This window comes from Cetorhinus maximus, unplaced genomic scaffold (genome assembly GCF_964194155.1).
Source record: "Cetorhinus maximus unplaced genomic scaffold, sCetMax3.hap1.1 HAP1_SCAFFOLD_1942, whole genome shotgun sequence".
In the NCBI taxonomy this organism is placed as follows: domain Eukaryota; kingdom Metazoa; phylum Chordata; class Chondrichthyes; order Lamniformes; family Cetorhinidae; genus Cetorhinus; species Cetorhinus maximus.
In genome coordinates, this window is record NW_027597882.1 from 53749 (window position 1) to 61588 (window position 7840).

Consider the following 7840-nt stretch of genomic DNA (forward strand, 5'->3'; position numbering starts at 1 on the left):
GTACAAAAGAGAAAAAAAATTAAGGCCCACCAAGATGTCAGAACATCGTGGTAGCTACAGATGCAAGCTGAGACACAGACTTGGAGACTAAACAGCAGTGAGCACAGGCCTGAAGCAGAAAGCAGTGGCACAGCAGCAGGAACAATTCCAGGGCTCAGCAAATGCATTAAATCTACACTACCACTCCCAGATGCATTTCAGAGTGTAGAAGGCTTGCAACAGAACTGGAACAACTGGAGAAAAAGGTTCATCAGATCTAGGACTGCTTCAGGACTATACAAAAATGATCAAAAAGACCAGGTCAGTACACCACTTTATGCAGGAGGATCAATTGCTAACGACATGCGAGCAAGACAAGGGATTAATGAAACTTCAACTTCTCATGAAAAAGTCTTGCAAGCTTTCCAACTCTTATTTCAGCGTCTGTCAGAATTTAATCATATGGAGAGCTACATTTAATAAAAGAAAGCCAAGACCTGGCAAAAGCATGGAATGGTTCATCAACGATCTCTATAGGCCAGTAGGAAACTGCAATTATGGAATCTTAAAGGATGAGCTGATTTGTGACAGGATCGTAGTCAGGGTCGCTGATGAAGCATTTGTCAGATTTTCGTCAGATAAGACAGGGTTTCACATTTGTAAAAGCAGTGCAGATTGCGAGGTAAACGTAACTCAGGAAACAGAATCGGGCATGTGTTTGTGATGAAACAGAGGTCTCATGGAGAAGATCAAGTCAGACCATTCAGTCTGTAGGCCATGAAGAGCATGCCAAAGCCTAGGCCTGCCAAACCAGGGAAAATTGGCAACCGCCATTTTGAAATGTCTTTGGTGTGGCGGGAACAAGCATTACAATTGAGAAGAATGTCCAGCAGGGGAGGGCAGAGTGCCACAACTGTGGAAAAATAGGCCATTTCAGAACTGATTGTGGCTCAAAAACGCTGACAACCTGTAAAATGAGGGAGAAATGTTTTAAATAAAGCCACATAACAAGATGTGAAAGAACTAGATGCACAGGGATTAACCTTTCTAGGAGAGGTAAATGATACTGAAAACAAGGAGCACTAAACATAGGAGTATTAAATTCAAAGTGAGTGGAGACCCCTCAGAATTTAAACTAGACACAGGAGCAGGGGTTGCAGTTTCATCAGATGAAGTCAAATGGCTCAAACGGATTACATTGCAACCTTCATCTATCAAATTACAAGGTCCCGGTGGGACAACTTTAAAATTGAAAGGCCAACTCATGGCAAAGCTGAAATATAAAGAGCGAGAAATCCTGGAACCTCTCAACGTCATTCTAAATGAAGAGTGCTCTCTACGAAGCAGGAAGGCCTGCCTAAAACTGAAATTAAACTATAAACCGAGTGAAGTCACTGATGAGAACTACAGTGGTACATTTCAGGATTAATTTCCAAAATTATTTATAGGGCTAGGCAAGTTAAACAGTGAGTACCATATCACCCTATGAGCTGATGCTAAGCCAATTTGCCTCTTTACAAATTTAACTAAACAAATAAGTCGAACATGATATCCAATGGCCTCAGTGAATGAGAGCCTTGCTGAACTAGCCAAGAGTACTTTACTTACTAACTTGGATGCAAACGGTGAATTTTGTCAATTGCCTCTAGGTTAAGAATCCCAGATTGCTGGCCACATTTATAACTCCATTCAGTTTTTATTGTTTCGGTAGATTGCCTTTTGGAATAGCGACCACTCCAGAAATTTTCCAGAGAACAAAGTCTAACACTCTAGGAGGTATGGAAGGAGCGTTATGGCACATGGACAACATACTTGCACAAGGTTCCACGAGAGAAGAGTCTGATCACAGATTCAGAGCAGTCCTGAGAATCCTACAGGGCGCAGGCCTAACATTGAATGAAACATGTGAGCTCGCCAAACCTATGATCAATTTTCTAGGTCACATCATACAAGCCGCCGGAATCACAGGTGATCCACAAAAAAACCCAAAAATAATCAGAGAATTTCCACAACCCTGGAGGATAACAGAGCTTCAAAGATTCCTTGGGATGGTCAACCAAGCAGGCAAGTTCCTACCAAATGTAGCAGAGGTTAATGAGCCCTTCAGACAGCTGTTCAGACAGGATGAACAGTGATGCTGAAGCATGGACCAGAAAAATACTTTCAGAACAATTAAACAACCTTTAATTTCTTCTGAAATCTTGGCACATTACAACCACGAATTACCAACCATGGTGGCAGCAGATGCATCATCTAGAGGCCTGGGGTAGTTTTATTTCAAGTGCAGAGAAACGGCATATGTAGACTATGCCTCTAGGTCATGAACAGAAACAGGAAAACAATATGCCACAATAGAAAAAGAAGAATTGGCAGTCATGCGGGTGTGCAAACATTTTTCAGTCTACATTAGGAGATTGCGTTTCAAAATCGAAACTGACCATAAGCCACTAATCACCCTCATGAACATGACAGAAATTGAAAAAATGCCACCCAGAATGTAGCAGTTCAGACTAAGATTGATGTGATATGACTCTGGCACAGAGTATGTACAAGGGACGTATCAAACAACGGCAGATATATGTCAAAAATAGCATCAGAAGAAACCAAACAAGAGGTTTTACACATCTTCAAAGAGGTTGAAGCATATACATCCTTAATCACTAACCACTTACCAGCTACTCCAAAAAAGCTCCTGAAAACAAAGCAAGCTCAGCAATGAAATGAAGAATGTCTCCAGGTCCAAGAATCATGTTTGGAAGGATGGTCAGACTATATCCCCACAAATACAATACTACTGGAGTACTTCAAACTGCGCAAACACCTCACTGTCACTTTTTAAAAATTCATTCACAGGATGTGCCAGCATTTATTGCCCATCTCTAGTTGCCCTTGAGAAGGTGGTAGTGAGCTGCCTTCTTGAACCGCTGCAGTCCATGTGGTGTAGGCACATCCACAGTGCTGTGAGGGAGGGAGCTCTGGGATTCTGAGCCAGCGACAGTGAAGGAATGGCGATATATTTCCAAGTCAGGATAGTGAGTGACTTGGAGAGGAACTTCCAGGTGGTGGTGATGTTCCCATCTATCTGCTGCCCTTGTCCTTCTAGGTGGTAGTGTTCGTGGGTTTGGAAGGTGCTGTCGAAGGAGCCTTGGTGAATTCCTGCAGTGCATCTTGTAGATGGTACACACTGCTGTTACTGTGCGTCAGTGGTGGAGGGGGTGAATGTTTGTGGATGTGGTGCCAATCAAGCAGGCTGCTTTGTCTTGGATGGTGTCAAGCTTCTTGAGTGTTGTGGGAGCTGTACTCATCCAGGCAAGTGGAGAGTATTCCATCACACTCCTGACTTGTGCCTTGTAGATGGTGGACAGGCTTTGGGGAGTCAGGAGGTGAGTTACTCGTCACAGGATTGCTAGCCTCTGACCTGCTCTTGTAGACACAGTATTTACATGGCTCGTCCAGTTCAGTTTTTGGTCATTGGTAACCCCCAGGATGTTGATAGCGGGGGATTCAGTGATGGTAATGCCATTAAACATCAAGGGGCGATGGTTAAATTCTCTCTTGTTGGAGATGGTCATTGCCTAACACTTGTGTGGTGTGAATGTTACTTGCCACTTGTCAGCCCAAGCCTGGATATTGTTCAGGTCTTACTGCATTTTGACATGGACTGCTTCAGTATCTGAGGAGTCACGAATGGTGTTGAACATTGTGCAATCATCAGCGAACATCCCCACTTCTGACCTTATGATGGAAGGAAAGTCGTTGTTGAAGCAGCTGAAGATGGTTGGGCGGAGGACACTACCCTGAGGAACTCCTGCAGTGATGTCCTGGAGCTGAGATGACTGACCTCCAACAAACACCTTTGTGCTAGGTATGACTCCAACTAGTGGAGAGTTTTCCCCCTGATTCCCATTGACTCCAGTTTTGCTAGGGCTCATTGATGCCACACTCGATTAATTGTGGCCTTGATGTCAAGGGCAGTCACTGTCACCTCACCTCAGGAGGTCAGCTCTTTTGTCCATGTTTGAACCAAGGCTGTAATGAGGTCAGGAGCTGAGTGGCCCTGGCGGAACCCAAACTGGGCGTTAGTGAGCAGGTTATTGCTAAGGGGTCCATTGTTTTGGTTGTGGAAACACTACAGCAATGAATGGGTTGTCTGCATCAAGGCGGAAACTAGACTAAAGAGATTAAGGGTGCTAAGCACCGACCATCCGAGCAGTATGTGCTCCAGCAGAAATGTACTTTGATACTATAAACAAGATCTGTAGTAAAAAGGCCAAGGCCATGGGGTCTGGCACTGCAGTCACCAAGGAGGATCAGGAACAGTCAACCTGATTCACGGACCGACTGCTCACACCGGAACGACCAACCATGTGGGAAGTTGCCATGTGGGCGGATCAGCCAGATCCACGGATTTTGGGGCTGAGAATTAAGGACAGCTTTAAGGGGAGTAACTAAATCCTGAAAGGGGGTTTGAGTTGGACCGGGTAATTTTGGGGGCAGAAACATAGGGTTTTACCTATGGTTCTACTTTTCAGTGGAGTTTTATAAATGAGGCTGTGGTTTAGAGTGTTGTGTGGTGTCATTACACTAGTTTAGAGCTCTTGTATTAGGGTTAATGGTGATGAGCTGTCAATAAATAAGTTTGTCATTGAGCCTAAACCCCTGTGTCCCTTTGAGCTTGTCCTTTATAAAATTCTAAAGTCAAGAACCAACAGTAAGGGCAAACGAACACTGATCGAATCCTTCACCGTGACTATTAATTTTGTCCTGAATTATTGTTTCTAGAAGTTTCGCTACCACCGAAGTTAAACTGTCTGGCCTGTAGTTGTTGGGCTTATCTTTACAGCCTTTTTAGAACAAGGGTGTAACATTTTCAATTCTCCAATCCTCCGACACCATTCCCTTCTAAGGAAGACTGAAAAATTATGGCCAGCGCCTCTGCAATTTCCACTCTCACTTCTTGCAATATCCTCAGATGCATCGCAGCCTGTCCAGGTGCCTTATCAACTTTAAGTACAGACAGCCCATCCAATACCTCCTCCTTATCAATTTTATACCCTTCATAGTCATTGAATTATCCCCTTCTTCACCATGGCCTGGCTAGTATCTTCTTCCTTCCATGAGACAGATACAAAGAATTCATTTAATTACTCAGCTATGGTCTCTGCCTCCATGTAAATATCCCCTTTTTGGTCCCCAATTGGCCCCACTCCTCCTTTTACCACCCTATTATTGTTCACATGCCTATAGAGGCCATTGGGATTGCCCTTTATGTTGGTTCCACTCTCTTTACATACTCCCTTTTGCTTTTATTATTTGCTTTTCCACCTCCCCTCTGGACCTTCAATATTCAGCCTGGATCTCAGTTGTATTTTCTACCTGACATCTGTCATAAGCACATTTTTTCTTTTTTATCTTGAGTTCTATTTTCTTTGTCACCCAAGGAGCTCTGGCTTTGTTTGTCCTACCTTTCCCTTTCACTATTCATTACAGACACAATGGGCCGAAGGGCCTCTTTCTGTGCTGTATAGCTCTATGACTCAACCCTGACTTTGTAGCAGAATGAAAATCCCAACTTGCAGGGCACTTTCTCCCAGGTCGGGTTTGTGGAGCAGGGAAATATCCCAATTCTAGGCTCCGGGGAGCGAAGATTCAGGCCCCAGCCACTCTCCAGGGACTTCAGCACCTAATCCAGGCTGACACTCCAGTGCATTATCAAGGGAGTGCTGCACAGTCAGAGGTGCTGTCTTTCAGATGAAGCATTAAACCAAGGATGCATCTACCCTCTCTGGTGTATGTAAAATATTCCATGCCACTATTTTGTAGAAGATAAGCTTAATGCTCACCAAGTGTCCTGGGTCAATATTTATCCCTCAGCCAACATTGTGAAAAACTGATCATCTAGGCAATATCCCATCTCATTGTGAGAGCTTGCGGTCCACAAATTGGACGTTGTGTTTCCCAAGTTACAACAGTTAGTTCACTCTGAAAGTGCTTAATTGTCTGTAAGGCACTTTGGGACATCCTAAGATTATGAATGGTGCTATAGAAATGCAAGTTTTTTTTTTCTCTCTGTCCGTCTTCCATTCTTTCTCTCATAAACAAGGTTTTAGCAAAGTTAGTTTTTAAATGTCTTGCAGGAGACAATGTCTTCCCTTTAAAGTGACTTGCCTCGGGTTGATAAGCATCGCCCATGCACGGGCAAGGAGCTGGTCATTAGCTGTTCAATGCTTCTTCCATTAACGTGAAAATGATCCATTAGAAAAAGGAGGCTGATCTCAAATGTCGCCTGTGCTGGAACAACGCACAAGGACTGAACAAATCTCTGAGACAGACGCATGTAGTTAACAAGCTGAAAGAATTTACATTGTGAAGTGGGGGGGGGTGGGAACTGAATTTTCCACTGCTTTCTAAAGATAAGATTGTTTAATAAATAGGGCTGTTTTTCATCTAATTACCAAGTGAAAGGTGAGATGACATGAGGTTGGTTTGACTCCCGTTGCACTGGTTGTCCAGGAACCCGGTGGTGGGTTAGGTGATCTCCGAGTCCCTCTATTGTGCATCTATCAACAACTCTGACCACCGAGGTCGGGTCAAGGCAACTAGAGCCAATTGCAGTCTCTATTTTCTCAGTCCCCTGGGCCATCAATCTGTCACTGCGCTGGTCCAAACAAGTGAACTTATGTTTTGCAAGAGTGAATGGAGAAAATATATGGAAGACCCCCCTCATTCAAAGGAACGGGGCTGGGAGTGGTGGGGGGGCGGGGGTGTAGTAAGGCTCAACTGCAGCAGTCTCCAGCGTCAACGGTAACCTTTCAGTCTCTTTCCTGCCTTGGGCACACATCCCTGTCTCAAAGCTCTTTATTGGTTTTCTTTTAGAGTGCTTATAGAAGTGTCTGATATCTGAATCTAGGATAGGGGAGGTAGGAGGGGGTGGTTGTTGATATTGGGTGTTGGTATTGAGGGTTGGAAAGGCTGGACGATGGTGGAAGAGAGACCCAGGTCCCAGTGTTGAAAGGGTCACTGAGCACTGCACTCCTGACGGTCCTACAGCAGGGGCAGCTTCGTGTTAAGGCATTTTTTCTTGATCTTTGTCAGGAATTGTGAGGATCAAAGAAAGAGAATTAAGGGATAGAGATCGAACAGGATGAAGGCTTTTTTTTTTGGAAAATGTCAGATGTGACAGTGGATTGCAGGGTGACGGAGGGGTGGTGGGGACGGGGCTGGTGGGGGGGATGTCAGTGATTGAGGCCCCCTCATACTCTTTCCAACAGAGCACAAGCCAGTCCTCAGATTATCAGATAATTCGCATTGGCTTCAACAGTGAGCTCGACTTCCCACTGACAGTGATTATGATGACAATTAATGTCCTTTGGTTGTGGGAGAGATGGGAAGTATTTATGTTCTTTGCGAATGTTTTGCTTTTCCCTACTTCTACTACTGATTTGGACTGCAAGCAGCCATTGATTGGCCTTGTTTCAGAACAACAGAAGGTGCTCAAGACCCTGGATTACTGGATTAGCAATTGAGTGAGTTCAAATCCTACCAAAGTCAGACTGAGAATTTAAATCCAAGTTTTATTTTAAAAAATGTAAAAACAACAGCTGGAATCAAGAAAAGTGACCACAAATATTCTCCAGATCTACAAGATATCTGAGCGCTCCTCCAATTCAGGCCTCTTGAGCATCCTCCTTTTTCAATGTTCCACCACTGGTGGCCAGGCCCAATTCATCTGCTTAAGCCCTTAGATCTGTAGTTCGCTCCCTAAACCTCTCCGTCCCTCTACCTGTCTCTCCTTATTCAAGTTGTTTCTTAAAACCTATCACTTAGGCAAAGCTTTTGGTCACCTGCCTAATATTTCCTG